The sequence below is a fragment of the Passer domesticus genome, chromosome 3, assembly GCF_036417665.1.
Source record: "Passer domesticus isolate bPasDom1 chromosome 3, bPasDom1.hap1, whole genome shotgun sequence".
NCBI classification, from domain to species: Eukaryota; Metazoa; Chordata; class Aves; order Passeriformes; family Passeridae; genus Passer; species Passer domesticus.
Window position 1 is genome coordinate 87,143,041 of NC_087476.1, and position 20,034 is coordinate 87,163,074.

A 20,034-nucleotide genomic window follows, 5' to 3' on the forward strand; every position below is an offset into this window, starting at 1 on the left:
AGATATATTTAAATCTCTAAATAGACACAACTCCTTCTGCAGCTCCATTGCAGAAATACTTACTGTGATGTACTCAGACTAATGCATCAACAAGCAGTAGAGTGGCAGTGAAAGAGATTCAGGTACAAGAGAAATTGTGCAGTCAAATAGTCCAAGCTCAGATATGTGTCCGAAGTCCCTCTCCTAATGGCTTCTTCAGTCACAATTTATTGCGCACCAGGATCCTTGGCCCTGTCAGGTGCACAGATTCTGCAATTGCCTCTTTCTTAGTGGGCTGCTCTAGAAAGGGCCTATTCAAGATTTAAAAAAAAAAAAAATCAAATGTACATGTTGAATTCAGTGGCTGTAAAACATGTCTAAATCACAGTCCTGGAGACCAAAATCCTCTGCCTTTCCACAGAAGTGATCCAGTTCCCTTGTGCTGCCCTACAGAGGTGTAATAGTCCAAACCAGAAAGGAAAAACACTGGAGGAGTTGAAGGGTGCAGTGTGTGTGTCTGTTTAATTATCATTTGCATACCTAGTGAGACTGTCAGCGAAGCAGCACATAAATACCACAGTTGCTATCTTTGCTTATTGAATTTATGTAGTTATTCACTGTACAGGAAACAAGACCACTGAACTTATAGTTCAGTCATCAAAGACCATTCAGTGATAGCCATTATCAGGACCATTTCAACACCTTTCAAAGCTAATCTTGCAATATGACAAGAAGCAGTTATGGAAGGAAACACTGACTTTGTTTCTTCTAAAGTGCAATGTGCTCACATGGCTGCTGCTTTAACTGGGTGTCTCCTAAGGGTCTCCCCCTTTTAAACTGGTAGAGAAAATAAACTTCAAATGGTTTAGATTTTTAAGGCATTATTTAGAGGAAGAGGTCAAGGATACATGGGTCTGATTTTCCTCTTGCACTGTTAAAATCAGTCTCAAACTCCCACCTTTTCTGCTCAGCTTTTGGTGTTCTGTGTCAGTACTGCTAGACAGAAAACTGCTGTGAAAAAAGACTGCTTCTGCTGAAAGAAAGAGAATGTTCAGCTGCAAAGCACTGCTGTAGCTATCCTATTCTGCATCTTACATTTTCTCATTTCATGATGGTGAATCACAATCCTTTACTCATAATGACAGTAATTTGTTGTTGTGGAAAGTAAAAGAATGGTTTCAATTCAGCATGCTGTCTTAATTTTAAAGGAAATAAAAGCTGCAAAGTACAAAGAAATAAGTAATACTTATTAACAGGATAATTAGAAAATCCTGTAAGAAAAGCAGTAAGGAACAGTGGGGAAAGAGTAGTGGAATTTAGCATTCACTTGGCAAAGTTTATTTCATATAAAATTCTCTCATTAAGAGTTTCAGCTTCAAAACAGGCAGTTTTTCTGTGATGCCATTATATTATAAAAAAATCTGTGTTTAACTGCTTACAATTTAATAATGTGTTGACATACTAATTAGTATTTTATTAATATTTGACTATTAGCCATACATAACAACAATTTGTGGAATATGGCCTTGTAAGGTAAATATTAAAATCTACAGACATTCCTCTTTTCTTATTTTTATCACTGTAAGTAGGTTCTTTTCTGATTTTTATCACTGTCAGAGAAATGTAAAGGTATTATGAAACAAGCTGATCTCCACAGAAATCAAAGGGAATCTTCCCATGGATTTCAATGGAAACTGTACTGGTGTTGCAGTGACAAGGCAATAGATGCATTTCATTGTGTTAGAAAGATGACTTAATGATATTTTGTTGGCAGAATAATCTTAGCATCATAGCATAATTTGGGTTGGAAGAGATCCTTTAAAGTCCTATCATTTGATCATTGAATTGGATCATTGAATCACAGGTATTCAGTAGGAGACTTTTAATGAAGGAAGGGTAGAAGCTTAGATAGTATTAGTTGTATTTTATTGTACATAGTCACTTGGAAGCCTCTTTAAACTCAATATAGATAAACAATGCTAAAATCCATATATTTTACTAAGATTTCTGTACTTTAGAAATTTATTTTCCTCAATGTAGCTGAAAAATATCCAGAGGAATTAAACTTAGCAGCAGTGTCTGTTCTTGCTCTATATGTACATAGGAATAAAAAATGACTGTTCACGTCTATACCAATGAACTATAAGTGAGGGTTTATGACTTACCTTTTTTTTTTATTCTTCTAAAATTTCTTTCCCAAATCTTTTTATCACAGGCTACAGCCAAATTTTGCAAATTTCAATCTGGTTTTATCTTCACTGAATCCTTTTAAGTTGAAATAAAAACCATAGATTTTTCAACTTCTCCAGATATTTCACTATCCCAGTCAGGGCAGATGCTCTATCCTCTGTGCAAGACCACAATCTTTCTTCTACTGAGTTCAGTTCCTTGTATCACCACCATTCACTTCTTGCCATACCAAGATGACTGGGCAATCTCAGCTGAAATTATTTGAAATAGCCAAAATATCTCCTTAGTAAACCATTTTTAATTTAATTCACTCCGACTTGTAAAAACCTAAATTACAATCACATAAATGGAGACAAAAAAAAAAAATTTACTTGTTCATGTAAAACTTTACATTTACATCGGTTTGGTATTTTTGAGCAGCACGTGAATAAGTTAGAACACTTGGAGATGCTGATTTCTGAAAGCGATCAGAAACTATAGCCAAGTATGGTCTCCCTTTGTTCATGTCAAAAGATCAGAAGTCTGACAACACCTCAGACTCCATACAAAATCAATGGAAGTTCCAGAAGAATACAGCAGTTGAGAGCTTGCCAGGGAAGGGAACAGGTTTGGGTTTTCATTTGCTTTTATATTTAGTGACAATCATAACTTGGTTAAAAAAAAAAAAAAGAAAGAAAAAGGCAGCAATCAGCAATTTAAGGGGATTTGAAGTTCCTCAAGAGTGCCCTGCTTTCCCTAGTCACCAGGACTTTGCATCAATGAATGCAGAAGACTTCTGTAGACCACACTGCTGCAAGGGCTGCTGAGGGTCTGGGAGCAGTCTCTGGCTAGATGAACTGGCGAACACAGTGGGTGCAAAAAGGCCAATCCAACCTTTCAATACTTTAGTTCTTCAGTGCAATTCATAAACAGTGTATGCAGCTCATGCTTCTGTGAATATATACAGATGAATGAAAAATTCAATGGTCTGCCCCATTTCTCAGCTTTTTACATACTGGAGTGAGGAGTTTCTTCCTTTCCTGGCTCCTGGGATGGATTTGCCATTATATACTTAAAAGTGAGTTTGAAACTTTGCGGTATTGACATCACTGTTCCCTTGTTCTACTTCACTACTGGGTAAATGATTTTTGTGTCACTCTCATTAGAATAGGAACTGTGTTTGTACCTCAGAATAAAAGTTAAAAGTGATATAAACAGTGCCATTCTTGTGCCATAGTTTATGTTTAAGATTAAGCTTTTTAATTACATTGGTGAATGGCTTTTCAGTTACGAGGCAGTGCTACAGGAAGCAGTTTTATAGACCTCATTTCACCATTCTTGTGTTTTTCTACTTTATGCAAACAGATGAGTGTACAAAGTGTCTACAGAAACTTCATACAGAAATTTTTATCACCTTGTGTCTACTGCAATGAAACATTTACAGATAGACTGGCTAGTGGAGAGACGAATGCATACGAGTGTAGGTGAACTGTCTTGAATCCCAAGAATTCACCAGCAGATGATCTGGAGAGTGCTACCTTAAACTTAGTGTTTCCTGTTGGAGAACTCTATGCTGGAATAGAGAGTGTTTTAGGAACTGTCTTGCCTGCCCTTGGCTGCTTTATCCATTACTGTTTATTAATACCCCAGGAGAGGCAGAGCTAGGAGGGAGCAATTTTCTCCAGCCACAATTTGGCATGTGATCTGTGAGGTGAGAAGGGAGCCAGGCAGATTAGTCCTCATCACCTTGCCTTGTTAGCAGAGATGAAGCACCCCGTTGGCCTGCGTGAGGGTGTTTGGTGCTTTGTGCCCATCCCACACTGTGGATTTCTGCAGCTCCCTAACAGCATCTAGCAGTAGGGGGAGGTCTAAGCCAAGCAGCCCTGCTTGGGAGCCTGGCAAAGAAGCTGAGACAAGTGGCCACACGATGTGAGGGAGACGTGGCCGGAAAAACTTAAGCAAGTTTCTTGAGAAAAAAAGAAAAAAAAAAAAAAAGAAAAAAAGAAAAAAAAAAAAAAAAAAAGGAAAGTAAGTAGATGCAAGGATAGAGGGTGAGTAGCCAAAAACCAAAAGCAGCCAGAAAGCTAAATACATGCAGCTGAAGAACTTAAAAAATTCTGGAGGAAGACATGAGAGGTGGCCAGAACAGCATTAACAAAACAGACTCTCCCTTTCCCTTCCCTGATCATCTTTCATTCCACTACATCCTTCTCTTCAGCTCTTGGCTCCTCATCCTTTCCTCCTCCCTCCTCCTAAACATTGTGGAGAATAGCAGCTTCAAAAAACTATCATCTCAGCTTTGCACAGCAATAAGAGAGGGCCAGACTGATGAGTGAATTTAGGAAAACAGCTAATACAATAAACCAAAACTTAAGATATTTCTAAAAAAGGAGGGATTTTGCCATTCAATACATATATATTTTTCTCCTAAGGAAAGGGCAATTACAAGTGGTTGTGACAGTGTTGTGATTATCTTGGCTTGTGAATGAGGTATTGTGTGTGCACTCTTGAGCAGTGCCTAGGACAACCTTCCTGAACAAAGTCAGTTGAAATGTGTTGCCTTGTAATCAGGCAGTGAGGAATGTGCCCTGATAGTCTCTCTGGTTGTGTGATGGCAAAAAAGGCAAGCAAAGCATATTTTTTCAACTCAAACATTCAGAATTTAGTTTGTTTATTTATTTTTTTCTTTTTTGTTTGCTGTCAAACATACAGTTCAAAAGAGCAAGAGTTTTGGTGTTGTAGCAAATAGATGAACAGCAAAATGACATTTTCACAGTGAATTCTGTTCTAAAGAAATCCTTTCCAAATTCAGTAGAACAGATTCTGGCAGGTAAGAGGAATTTCTGGCAGATAGATGTGGAGGCATTTCTAGTGAAGACATTGTCTTGCTTGAAAATACATAATCTTAGTCCTTTGTTTCTGTCACAGTAGCATGGAACAGGCTCTGTTGTGCCCTGCACTTTACAGGCTCAGGGGATGCTTATTTTGTTCCTGGGGATCACAGTCCAGATTGTGGATTTTTATAAAAATTGGGGAAAGTACTACAGGGTAAATACAGAAATTTTACTCGACTTCAGAATGAATGTGGGATTGGGTTGCCCAAACACACTGAATACTAGTGGCAGTGTTGAGAAATGAGTGCAGACCTCCAATATGAGGAGCCAAGTTTCTTGTATTAACCAAAAAGTTTTATTCTAGCTGGGTTTTTCTTAAGTAATAGAGACTGAAATTGCCAAGAGCTTTCTAGGAATATAATAGAGATTAAACCCTGTGGATGTGACGGCCTGGTCAGAGAGAGAGAAAACCAGATAATTTTTTCCAGAATCAACTTGTGAGACTTTAGGAAGTTATCTTTAGAAGATAAACAACGATAGCTTGTGATTATAAACAACCTGCAGGTGTTGTTTTCCAACTCTCTGTTTTACTGTTTTTCTCAGATTGTTTATAAGAAAGGCGTTTTGTTAATTAGCCAATCAGGTGAAATGTATTGATTAATTGACCAATCTGGTCTATCTGTATCGGAACAGTGTATAAAAGAGAGAATTTCGAAGTAAAGCGAGATGCTGTGCAAACCAGCCTTCTGGTGAATCTGTGTCTTTTCTTACTCAACAGCGACAGAACCCAAATACTGCATTTTGTTTTATTCCTAAGATCCTCAGGAAGCTGAGAAACTCTCTGTGCTGGTGAACAGGTGTGTGTGCCACACTTGGTGGCATCAGAGCTTTGAATATTTTGGGACTATGCGGGTCCAATATCTGCATTTTGAGTATGTGCAAGTCTGACTTGTGTCCTTTTTTCTGGAGTGTTTAGGACTCAAGCTTATGTCTATATTTTAGAGCCACTAGGAGTGTCAGTCTGGATTGTCTGATTTCCAGGGGAGCTTTGCTCACCACAGTCCAGCTCTGCTGGCATGGGTTCATTGAAGGTCTTTTGGGGATCCTAATGAATGAGGCTGCAGTTTCACCTCTTCTGAACAGGCTAAGGTTCTTCCCAGCATTCCTAGATTTGTTCATATGATTTTTGTCATCTGGGAAGTCTTCCACACTTTCTTCTTTGTTTTAATTTGGAAACAACATATCTTGCATGTATCAAATTCAGAAGCAGTAGCTTTGAAGATAATTGTTATAGACAGTTTTGTGTATATCCCCTCAAAGCTAAACTAATTTGAAGTGCTCAAGTATTTGCCATTCCAAGAAAATATGAATGTTGTCTTGTCTTCCTTTCATAGATGTTTATTACTCCCAGATGTAGAGCAGAGTATGGGTTAATTCACCTTCATTTTTTCTCCACAGTTCTGCAAGGCTTGCTTTTCTAACTCATCTCTGTATGAAGAGGACTATTGCCACCATGTAAAAGCTGATGTCAGATCTTCTCTCCGTCCCATTCCATACAAAATCCTCCTATAATAGTCCATGCATAGCCTTGTGCCTGGTTGGACTTTCTGAACATATCAGAGATGACAGGTGATGGGACTGGTGGGTAAGACTGCAGATAAGCAAAGCAACAACACAGCCTTGGAGTTAGAAGAAACAGTCAGAACAGGAAAGTGTGTTACTAAAGTTCTTGTGGCAGAGCAACGCTGTGCAAGGTGAACGCCTCTACTGAGATGCAGATGCTATTGTCTCCTGAATGAGATGTAAAACCAGATACACCCCATTTGTGGTTGTAGGGGTCACATGGGACCTCTTGCAAGAGCAAGGATTAAGATCTCAGAATGGCAGCCAAGTCCAACTCTGGTAGTTGAATTTTGCCTATCTAAATTTTACAACAGTTTAATTTGGAAGACTTTGCTTCCCCTTCTGCAAACACAGCTGTGTAGAGTTGCTGGAGCAAAATGTGTGCTGCTTTCCACCTGAGAGTGTGTTTGAGCACTGGCTGTGCTGACCCATGAACATACAGCCAGTGAAGCACTTGAGTGTACTCATGGTGACACTTGCTATAAATGCATTATGGGCATTGTGTTTGCATACGTATACACAGGTATGTGCACAGACATACTCTTCTACATATATTTCTTTTGGCTCATCTAGACAGATTATTCATGCATGGCCACATGGAAGATATCTTAATTGGGCCAAAATATGTTTTTAGCCAGAAAGGTTTATTTATTTATTTTTTAAGTATGTAAGAGTATTTACCATCAGAATTCATTGCATAGTAACACAAAACTAGCAGTGAGTGGCCCAGCTATGTTTTTAATCCTTTCTCACTTTCATCTAATAGCTGGTATTGCTAGAAATAGCAGGGTATTAGTCAGTTTTAAATCATGATAATAGGCAATATCACCACAGTTCATGAACATTAAATGCATGAGGTACTAACCAGTCCCCAAGCACTGCAGAGTGAGCTGAGAACAGGATTATAAATTGTAAGTCAGTTGGTTAGTCTTTTGCAGTGCTAACTGTGGTCTGGACAGAACACACTGAAAGCAGCTCACATATGTGTTAATGATAATTAACTTCAGTGTAGCAGTTTTCATTGCAAAGGCTCCCACAGTGCTTTACTTCTCACAGTGCAGTGCAGCATTGCTGACACAAATCCATCCCCACAGCAGATGACAGAAAATGAACAGCTTAAAACCCAGAAAGAGATGAATGGGAAACTTTGGCCCATGACATTGGAGCAAGTCTTGTGGGTTCATGGAAAGCAACCAGGAAGTTTTAATTTTCACATGAGTTCTGGGTTCTAAGGGCAGAGTATAAAGCACCCTGTTTAATAAACTGCCTACTAGTAAAACAGAGCTACCACAGAAGGATGAAGAACTTGCTCTGCTCTGCCAATATTTAAACCTTATGGTTTCAGGATGTCTCTTTAGACATCAGGTTTAGACCACCAAAATTATTCTCTCTGCAACAACTGCACCATACTGTAACAGGCAGCTCAAGGGCTGAATAAAGCAGTGACATCATGACCTTACTTTGTATCATCCTAGAAAAATCTCAGCTCAAGTACAACTTAGTTATTGCAGCAAGGACTTTTGTTCCAGTGGCTCATCATGCTACAAGAAATTGGTATAAGAGAGAGACAACACTCTAGAAAATCAGAGCTCAAAAAACTTTTGGGAATGAATTAAGCTTCATATTGCCAGTGTACACCTATGGTGAAATTAATTCATTCCTATATTCACCCAAAAATATTTCAAGATGATCCTTAAGATAATGTTGATTTATTGTTTTTTAAAGTACTGTATAGGACAAACCTACATTTTTTTAATTATATATAAAACCAAGCAACAGCTTCTTGAACTCCAGTTATCATTTAACATGCGTTTGTTCCATGTAGATAATGCTCTTTCTTATGCTTTTTTACATTGTGCTTTTTTCTTTTTCCTCAGTCATTCAGTGTCCTATTATAACATGTATTTTTCAGTTCCTCTTATAACTGTCCCTTTCAATTTTCTACCTACTGATACCTGGTTTTATGACATACTCTTTTAGAATGCATTTTAAAGAAGATACTTTAAGTTTTGCTGATGGCAGCAACCTTCCCTTATCCACGTGCCTTCAAAATTACTTTACTTACTTGTGGGAAACATTCTAAAACAGTTTTCAGTGGTTATGCTGAAAAGTGCCTGAAATTACTTTATCTGACTTTATTATAAAAGGCTGTGCAGCTTTTATCTGCATTTGTGGTATCAAGTAAAATACATTCATAATGACCATCAGAAAAAATTAACAATAACAAAGAGCAACATGATAATATATGAGGATCAAGAGCTTAGGGAGGAATAAATCACATCTTAACAGCTATTCAATAGCAGGTGAATTTGCTAGTTTCTGTTTCAGATATTATACTGAAGTTTAGGACAGAAAAAGTTATATTGCAAATATATATATTCTGTGATAAAGCATAGAAATTTTCATATTTTTGTTTGTATGACAGTATTTCATAATCTATGCTTTCAGGAAGTTCTTTCTTGTTTTACTTTGGAAGCGAATACCTGCATCTGCTACTAATATCATGGTACTTCTTAAAAGGAACACAGAAAAATACAGTAAATGCACCTCTCCCTGAATTAAGTTTCATTTTGTACTCTTCCTGGGAACGGACTTCTTATTTTGTATGAACTTTCCCATATACTGTTAGCATGTTGCCTAAACCAATATGGGACTTCCCTTTATGGGGTAGAGTGACTTTTACCTCTTACAGTTTAAAAAGGTACTTTAGTAGCTATGATGGCATCACTTTCTACTACTAGAGAAATTCATCCTTTTCAGATGCATTTCTAAGTTCTTAACTGGATTGCATAACATTTTTAGGCCCTTATACATTTTTGGTTTTTATGTCTTGAAGAAATTGGTCAATGCATAAATTACTCTCATTTGATTAGCTTCTTGGTGTCTGTTAGTGATGGGAAGGTCCACAATATTTTTTTCTACAAATACTTCAAAGCTCACTATATATTAATGAAAACCCCTATTTGAAATTTTGCAGCATTTTGGAATTTTCATGAACTTTGAACAGGGAAGTCTGTAAGATGCCATTTGCAATACCACAAGGTAAAAAGTCATCCAGTCAATAATACCTCAGGACATGTGACACAGCACACATCACATGTACGGTTTGGAAGCTGCTTCAAAATGGATTTGAAAAATTATAAAGCATAAATCCACTTGCAAAAAAGTGGGACAGTTTGGCTTCCAACTCTTCCCAAAATGGCCAAAATACATAATGTTTTCAGTTTCACAGAGACAATTTGAGTATTTGTACTGGTTGTGAAGCTGATGTCTATTTTCAGCTCCCCGTAGACAATAAATGTACAGTTAGTTGCCTGTGTTGCTTTCTTGCAGTGCTTTATTTTCTAATAAATGCTAATGAACCAAAGATTCATGCTTGGCATGAGCAAAAGGAAATCTGTGTGTACTTAATTGTCAGAACTGGCTGAGAAAAGAGCTGGTGATGACATTGGCTCAGAAGGCAAATTCTCAGAGCCTGAGCCCTTTAGCCAAATGAGTGGGGGCTTTTTTGTTGTTGCAAACACTGGCAAGACCAGCAGATATGCATGGCTGTGAATCAAAAGCACAACACCCATATTGCTCTATTTCCAAGTACCTGGTCATCACTGAAATTCCCACATAATCTTTAAGCATTAAAAATGGCTTTGCCCTGACACCTGATGGCTCTTAATGAATGACAGTGCACACCTGGCACCTGCTAAGTGCAAATGCATTCCATGTAAAATTGTCTAGACTCCCTACCCCAATGTCTGATGCTTTTTATCTCTTTCAAGTTGTTCTGTTCTGATTTTATGTTTCTTGCCTAAGACTTTGCCTTATCATTGCCTCCAAATCCACGTTCTAAATGCACTGGTGACTTCATCTCTCCTCACATCTACTTTCCCTCATTTACAGTCTCTTTTGCAATTTACATTTCTTCATAGCCAATGCCATTTATCCCATTGCAACCCTCTCTGGGACTGAACCTGTGCAGTGGTTTTTATTGTTCTCTGTCCTCAGAATCATAGAAATCTTAGATGGAAAAGGCTGATGAGGTCATCTTGTCCATTCCCCTTGCCAATGCTGAATTGTTTCCTACAGTCTAATTTTAAAATTACTCATTCAGCTGGGGTTCCACCTCTTCTCTTTGAAGACTATTCCACAGTATTAGGCTGTGTATCACATCATAAGGAATGTGTATCGCCATTTGTCCTGATGGTTATATTGAATTTTCCTTCCTGTGCTTTTGTTCCATAGTCCATAGCTGTGTCCCATTGGGCCACTCCAAATGTTTCACTCTTTTAGAACAGACAACCTTCAAAGCCCACCTATCAATCCATTAAAAAAGATTCTATTAAATACTATCAGATACTACCTATTACTATCTTCCCCACCCACAACACTGTATAGTGACGTATCTTATTGCTCTTACTGCTTTTGCTCTGCAAGGAAAGGAATAAAAGGATCAGAAAGCTGGAGCTCTATTCCAGCTCATACCATGACAGGTACCACGTGAAGACAAGAAGACCATATGTGAACAAGACTTCCTATTCTAGCCTTCTTTCATTAAAATTCATGCTGCCTTTAAAATTTTGACAATGTCAATTAATTCTACCTACACCATTCACACATCCAGGTGAAATGCTGATGTCCTCCACCAAAATGAACTTAAGAGAAAATCCCAAATACGGGCATACATACTGCTGTGAATCAGAGACACTTTGAATTATGTTAGTGATCACCTCTGAACACGTGTTGGAAAGATTTGAGCCTCTTTCACCTTTTCATACCCAATTGTTAAGTGTTTGAAACAAGAACATTTTAGCAGTGATTTTTCACAAGGACCTTGCACCTCTTTGGATATTTAAATGACTGGCCACATAGTCAAATTACCTCAGTTGCTTGGGTTGATGTAGCCTAAAAGTACAGCCCATTATTTAGAGACCTAGGAAATGTTTAGAATATCTGGTTTCTGCAGTGGAAACAGAGTTCTTGGAAATTTGGCCATGGGCAACTTTGACAATATGTTCCCCTACTGTGTGTGCTGAATACTTCTGGACATGAATTAACCTGTACATGACTTGTAAGACATCTGGAGTTCACCTTTGGGTCTGCTTATCATCTTTTGTCAGCCTGATATGGACTAGCACAAGCATGGCCTCAGAGAGGCTAACATGCCTGGTGCCTACAGCTGTGTAAAAAGCTGTCATAAGAATCCAGGCTGCATATTGGAAAAAACAATCACCTGCTGTTCACAGGAATTTGAGGATCTCTGTGATTCTTTTAACAAAATAAATATGCTTGTGAAGATCTTTTCACAACCAGTCCTAAATCTGACAATTATCTTGGTAGGTTTGGCTCCACAAAGTGTTGTGGAACATCAACGATCTGGTCAGGATAGAAATAGACTGAGCATGAATAGTTTCTGTAGGAGGTAAATGAGAGGGGTGATTTAGATGAGGTCACCACTTAAGAAGCATATGGGCAAGCTGGGAAGTACATATGCCGCATGAGCATGGTTCACTGGGACGCAAGTACAGCAGGATATAAGATGTGGCAAGTGGAAGTATAGTTATACCAGAACTAAGAGGTGCTGGGGTCTTTCTCCCTCCATGAAAAGCTCTGCAGTTTGAAGTCCACACTCTGTCCAGACTGCTCTGTTCGGGACTCAAGACACAGGGCTGTATATTTTAGAGCCCTGGCTGTTTTCTCAATCACTTCTGCAGCTTAGGGAGGGTTATTTTTGGCAGTCCCTCTCTTGCCTTTTTCCCTGCACTCTTGTTTTCACTGCAGCTGTAATTGTTCCTGCTCTACTAAAGTACCTGGGGAGAGTATGGAGGAACCAGTCCTCTGAACTATGTACCCGGGTTGCTTGCAATTGCTCTCTTTTCAAATGCAATCACCCAGGTTCTGGTTTTTCACTCCACTTTGCTCTCTGGGCAGTCAGGAATCATGTCTTTATCCTATTGGGAGCAAGGTGCCCCTCTGAGGTGCAGATGGAAGGCTGTTTTCCTCCTTCCACCTCTAGCTGCAGAATTGCTGTTGTCTGCCTTCATGTTGTCTCTCTCTAATTTATACCAAGCTGCTGTACTGGGAAAATTCACCCTTTAAAAGGACTGTTGTACTGTATGCTGCTCACTGCTATCTATCCATGGATTTCATTATTAGAGAACAATGAAACATTCCCCATGGGTGTAGAGGGACCATTTTTAACTAGAATGTTACTTATGAAAAAATGAAATATGTTTCAGATCAAAGTGTCTTCAGCTAACTTGTGCAATAAAAAATGAACGAAGATCATCTCTTAGAAACATAGTATTTTTGTCTTTCCCTAAAGAAAAGAAATAACTTTCAAGCAAGGCTGATGAGAGTATTCTTTCTCAAAAAAAAATTAAAGTATTTTTTTTTCCTTCCTGCACAGTATTTCTGGACACTTGCCTTAGACGGCTTAATGTGGAGTGATAAGCATTGTAGGAGATTCTACAAATATTTCCAAAATTCACTCATGCTGTTGGTTAGTGGCACTGATTTTGGTCCCCATACTGTCTCTTTTCAGCAAAACCACCTTTTCTGCTAATTATAGCGTCTTCTCTGTAGATACAGCAATTATATTTACTTAGTCTTTCTTAAATCTGTAGTTTCTTTATTTTTATTTATTCTTCCTTTTTGCCTTGACCACCTCCCAGAATAAAACTGTCCTACCTTTGCTTTCTCCCATCCCATTTCAGAATTACTGTCCCACACTATCAAGAATGTGTTCCTGATAGAAGAGGAGAAATGCATTTAAAAATATGCTTTCTCTCTCATATATTTATGCACTTTTATGCACCTAGCTTGACTGAAGTAACTTTTGGCTCATGAAAAGGTATCTTAGAAAGTGAAGTAAAGTAAATTAATGGAAAGAAGGTAATGGGTGAGGACACACTTCAGATGTTAAGGCTGATCCTGCTCAGGCACTTTCCTTCCCATCCAGAGTATTCCACAAGTGACCAGTCCCTGCCAGTCTTTGTGATTTTTGGATGACTGAGGAGAAACACCTGAAAAAGGCTGGGTTTTTGGAAAGGGCTGAACATCTGCACTCAGGCTCAACAACTATCCAGTCTGTGAAGGTGGATAAAATGCATGAAATCCTTTCAATTCCTGAGGAAAAGCCATGCTGATGGGGTTGGGTTGATGCTGCATGTTCTTCAGAAACACAACCAGGGGAGGGTGTTTCCCATTCAATCCGGGCATCCCAGCAGCATCTCCTAAATGTCCCCAGCCAGGACACCCAGATTCATCATCTCGTCCATATCTTGGTGCTCCCAGGAGTCTCACTGCATGCTTCAGGCACAGAGCACAGGGGTTTTTCGGCTCCGGTTATTGCTTCTGCAGACGCAAGCAGTTTCTGTTTGAAATATTTATTTATTGATTTATTGCCTGATGCCCACCTACTGAGTTCCCAGGCTTTGCTTTCCAGGTTTCCTCCCTCTGTCAGGGAATCCATTAGCAATTTACACAGCAGGTCCATGGCCTGAATCACAAGCTGGGCTGTCTGTGCCAATGCAGTTGCAACATTTTTTCAGAGTTAAATATTTAACAGGTCCAAGTATAGATGTGAACCCTTATGGAGTGCAACTCTGGAATGCATTTCCTATATTTTCATTCACATTAGTAGTTTCTCATGTTTCTTTTGCATGTCTAACATTATAGGGTGACACGGGTGACACTAAGATTAATGGAAGATACTAGAATGAAGATTAAATACCAGTTTTAAAGATATGTGAGCAATCTGGCTTAGGGCCAGTCACAAAGATAATGAAGTTGTTACAATTTCTGAGAAAGCCAGTGGTTTAGAAAGGAACGGAGGACATGAGAGCACATGTGTAGAGTGTGAATTTTAGGAACATGGTGGGAACTATAGGGAGTGTAGGAATTTGAGTGCTTGTTTTGGGGGCCTGTAAGGGCAGCCATAGAGGATATGAGAATGGAGCTAAGGTTATCACAACAGGGGATACAGGACAAAAACCCACAGGAAACAAGGTTTCATTAGTTCTGTTCCTTGCAGAACAACTTGTTTTAATTAATCTTCCCTTCCTTTTCTAAAGGGAAAATGCAGGAAGAATAAAAAAAGGAAAGAGAAAACCCTGAAAAAATGAAATAAAAACCATGAAACAACATTTTAAAATATTTTGAGTTATTTTCTCTTTCTTTTTGTGGTTGGGGTTTTTTTTTGGTCAACTACTGCACCACTCCCTTTCACCCTAAGAACATTGTTAATTACATATATATCCTTTTTCTACTAAAGCATTTTCAAAAAGTCATCTCTGTGACCTGCTTGTTTCCCCCTCTTTTCATAGCTAGGCATTTTTTATATGAAGGTGTTTGCAGTGGAAACTCATGGTTATGTCTGATAAGGAAGAAGTGTAGTGGTAAAACATTTTGCCTTTTGAACTCTGAAGATTTTCCTGTCTACCTCTGAGGTCAGGATTTCAGTCTACAATTGTAATAATGTAGCTCTTTTGGGACATCTTAAAAAAATTGTCTCATTCCTTGCTGATGGAACTCTTCCACTCTGCATTATTATTTTGTCTTTGGATGTGAGAGATTGTGCTTCTGAGAGGTGGACAAGTGTTCAGTCATGTCTGGGTAAGTGAAATGAATGAAGATCTGGTTTGCAGTGAAATGCTGTGTTTAAACCCCTGGTAGTGTCTGCCAGTGTCAGGGGTAGTCATCTGAAAGTTGCAGTGACAGCACCTGGCCAGTCCACACCCAAGCTGGCCAGGCCTCTTGGAAGTCAGAAGGTGACAACCACCAGCCCAGGGACATAACACCTTGGATGTACTGATCTTCTACCCTTCCTTGCAGGGTTTGATTGCATTGCAATAGCATTGACACACAAAGAAAAGGATTTTTTTGGCTTGTAGGACTTCAGCTGCTCTGCTGGTACTTGCCTTGTCCCAAGGCATCATAAAATGTTTTCTTGGCCCTACAGCTGGGCTGAGATGGATGGAGCTCTGACACTGCAGGAGCTTTAGGAAAGGCAGTAATTTCCCTGGTTTTTAAAGACAAGGTTAATATAATCATACTTGTACATGACTGGAAGCCACTTGGTTCAGGGGCATAGCTAAGAGAAAAGTGAACAACAGAAAGTTATGAAGTCTTTTCTTGTTTATCAAGTGACATTTGTTTGGTGCAAGAGAAGCAGAAATAAAAGCAAGAAAAAAACCAAGAAAACACAAATAAGAAAAAGCAGGGAAAGAAGAAAAAGAAAGTAAACAAAGAAGTAAGCAAGAAAGAAAGAAGGCAAGAGAAAGAAGGAAAAAAAAAGGCTTGGTACAATAAGAAGCAACAAAACCATAGAATAAATAGTAAACCCACATGGAAAAAGAATACAGTTGATTTCCTGCATCTCTCTGAGTTATGTTTCAGTAAATGTATAGCACACATACTGTGTTTAAAGCAGATTTGACAACATATAAAACATTAAAAATATTATGACATTGGCCAATATTTATGATGTATATTTCCACACATAAAATACATGTCATTTGTGTCATGTCATGGATTTTAAAAAACATGGAAGTTGGCCATGTCATAATATTTTAGAGCTTTTTAATACATTGTCAGAGCTATTTTAAATATACGTGCTCAGCATTTTATGAAACTTCCAGCACATGGACATACGGAAAATATCTACTGAGTTCACAGGAGACCAGCATTTCAAATGTAAATTTTAGCTATTATACACTTTGTAGCACAAAACCCCCTTTTTCTGGATATATTTCTTGAACTTCAACATATTCTTGTCACAATTTGTATGGATTTATTCTAGAGGTGCTCAGTGTTTAGCAAATGAGAATTGCATTTGGCCTGATGATTTGGGTTTAATGAACATGAAATTCCCACTGAAGTTTTGCAAAATGGGACCATCTGGCAACTCACAACTACAGAACACATCACAACAATATCAATGTTCAGCTGACAAAGCCCCTTCAGTTTTACTAATTATTTGCACTTCCAACTAGAATATTTCAGTGCTAGCCCTCAAAGAACACTACTAGCGTGGCTCAGGGACATTCAGAAATCCCTTCTGGAACAGATTGAGGACAGGCAGAGTTAAAATGGATTAGGTATTTTATCTGTGTGAAAGATGGAATGTTAAGAGAGCTGGAAGGTTAAAGCACTTCATGAGGATCAGAGGGAAATGTAGGCATTTTCTGGAAGCAGGCTTGTTTCCCAGTCCTGTGATTTAGCAGCAAGACCACCCTTGATTTTTGAAATGTCTTGGGAGATGATGGCAATGGTTCTGACAGTAGATATTAGTAGCAAATTCTTCCCTGTGAGGGTGGTGAGACACTGGCAAAGGTTTCCCAGAGCAGCTGTGGATGCCCCATTCCTGGAAGTGGTCAAGGACAGGTTTGAGGAACCTGGTCTAGTGGAAAGTGTCCCTCCCATGCCAGGGGGCTGAAAATAGATGATCTTAAAGGTTCCTTCCAACCCAGATAATTCTATGAGTTTCTGATTTATTCTCAGATATGTTATTCAAATCTGTATTTTTAAATAATACTGGATATGAATAGAAGTACTTAAAAAAAAAACAACAAACTTTTAAATTCTTCCTTTTATTTTTCCCCTGCTGTAGCCTTTGCATGATAAGCCATACAACTTCCACATGGCATCGTGGAGTATTACCTTGTTTTAAAGAGCATGTTTGGTTTTCTTGCACTTGCCAGCATCTGTGTGGGGTTACTACACACATGGTACTAGGGATATATATATATATATATATATATATATATATATATATATATATATATATATATATATATCTTTTTTTTTTAAATTTTTTAAAAATTTCCACTTTATATATCACCGGAAAGTGACTGGACCCAAGTAATGCTGCCAAGGACACTACATAACTTAGTTCAAGGTCTTTAGAGGCAACTGAGAGGCAGTAGATGTGCCACTTGAAGGGCTAATTCACCAAACACTATAGGATAACTATAATTATAGGGGTTACTGTGAATAAGGGTAGATGGAGCTGGGGCAGAAGCCTGTGCTTGCTTCAGCAACAAATACAGTCCTGCTTATGATGCTGTGGGGCTGTGTGACACTGCTCTAATTAGCTACTTAAATGTTCTGGTTTTGGCTCCTGAGTGTTGGTATGGCAATTCCTCCAGCTAAATGTGTGCCAGATTGAAAGACAGCAGTGCATTAAAAACAAATATTAGTTTGAAGAGTATTTAAAAAATCCCAGCTATGTTCTGTAAATAAGGTTGCCACACTGCCCCAGTTGGATTTGATGGGTTTTTGGGTTTTTTTAAAAATCTTTTGCTGGCTGGTAGGAAATGTTATTTCAGCACTTCCAGGAACACTGGGCTTTTCTAGGCATTGTCCAACTGGTTTAATTTCGATTTACATTATTTGTTTGACTGATTTATCTGATTTAAAGGGTAGCATAAAGACATCGATTCACCAGAGCAAGTTATTGCTTTCACATATGCTTCATGTTGATCTCTGGGGTTTAGCGGGGGATTTGCTGCTGAGGGGGCTGGAGAAGGTGAGGGAAAGTTTGGGCAGCATATGCACCATGGTCTTTTCTTTCTGGGTTTGTTTGTCATTTATTCAGTGTCTTTTCTAAGGGATTACCCTTGAAATACAGTATCATTATATAGGAAAAGAGCAGCTTCTGCACAGTCCTAGGTATTCAAGACAAACACAGGAACAAACATCATTCGTTTCTTAGGAGCTAAGAGGAACAAAAATCATTTGTTTCTTAGGAGCTAAGAGGACCATATTTGCCCAGTGCTGAGAAAAGTAGAAGCAAGAAAATTACCTAAACGTTGAAACTTATTGCCAAGTAAGGGAAACAATTTGAAAGCATGGTATGCAATTGCAATTAAAAACAAAGATTCTAATTTTTTCCTTCTGTGGACAAATCTTGGTTAGAGACAGAAATGAAGATCAAGTTTGTCGTTATTTCTTGGGAAAACAGGCCAAACATAATGACAAAAGAAAAGTGGAAGTTTTATATGTCTTGATGTCTAGAAGATGTCAGTCTCATGCCCCATTTGTTATAGCAGTAACATTAAAAGTAAATTTTAAAGAAAGGCCACTACAGTCAAAATTAAAGCAACAAAGAAAAAAGTTGTATTATCAGGAAACATTAAGCACATTGTAGAGAGAGAGGTTATTAAGTGAACTGTGTCCAGCTGTTTAGGGGAAGCAACAAGACCATCAAAACATGTTTTGAAAGGTATAGAGTGGGAACATGTTTGCTGTGGGTCCAGGAACTGTCCTGTTCAACTCTTCCATGGGAGAGAACTGTATTTACCTTTACCCTGCAGACTGACTGTGGTGTGCTTTCCCCACATTAAACAGAACCCAAGAGAGATTATGGTAGGAGAAGAACAGAGACCTGAGGATCTCAAACACAAAATGAAATTTAAGAGGTACTCTGGCTGCAGTCAGGTGGTCAGTCAGCAGGTCAATGCCCAGTATGTTGCTTCATACAGCATTTTTTTTTCCTTTAGACCTTCAAAACTGTGCTGAGCCTAAGATCTGAATCCCTCCATGGAAACATTGGTAGTGTTCCTCACTGTCCATATGACCCCCAGTAAAAAAGAAAAAGGCTGCTGAGGATGTGTGTGTTGCACAGCAGGATCTCACCTTCCATTCCTTCTCAACTAGAGTTTTAGTTCTTTAGCAGTGAGCAGAGGGGAGAGCCCATTCTGCACAGATCCTGTGTTGCAGTACTCCTGCTCAGTCCACATCACTAACACCTTCTTGAATGTTATTTCTTACCTGGAAGAATCAGCAACTTTAGGTCTGAGAGGATCTGGCCATTACCAGGAATGTTCAGCAACACCGTGGAAAGGACATGAAACACCTGGCATAGTCCCAGATACACAGAGCCTGGAACATTAAATGGCACTCAAGGGATAAAACAATCAAGCTGTAAACCTCTTTTTCCACCAACCTCCTTCCTTTTTTATTTTTCATAAATGCATTTTTGAACATGCAGTGCATAGATGCTTTCTTTCTACCTTCTTTTGTCTCTGTTTCTTACTTGTTCCTTGGGGGCCAATGGAAAAAAAAAATGTTCTGCACCATTTAGTAAGGTTTTTGGCAGGATTTTTCTAGGAAAGAGTGAGGAATGTGCTGTTTCTACATCAACTCACCCACAGGTCACTTCTTGTGCACTGCACACACTTCAGAGATTAAAAATGCCAGGATTCCCCACTTGTTTGCTCTGAGAAGACTACATGCACATTTTATGTCTCTGTGTCACTTGTTTATACACACATATGACCATGCACACATACATAAACTCCTTAATGAGAATGTCTGGTGTCATGCCTGCAATGACAATGCACTATCAATGACATCATGCAAAGTTTAGATTGGTAGTAAACAAATTCCTGATGTCAAAGGCAAACAGGGATTTTGCTATTTCCCTAAGAACAAG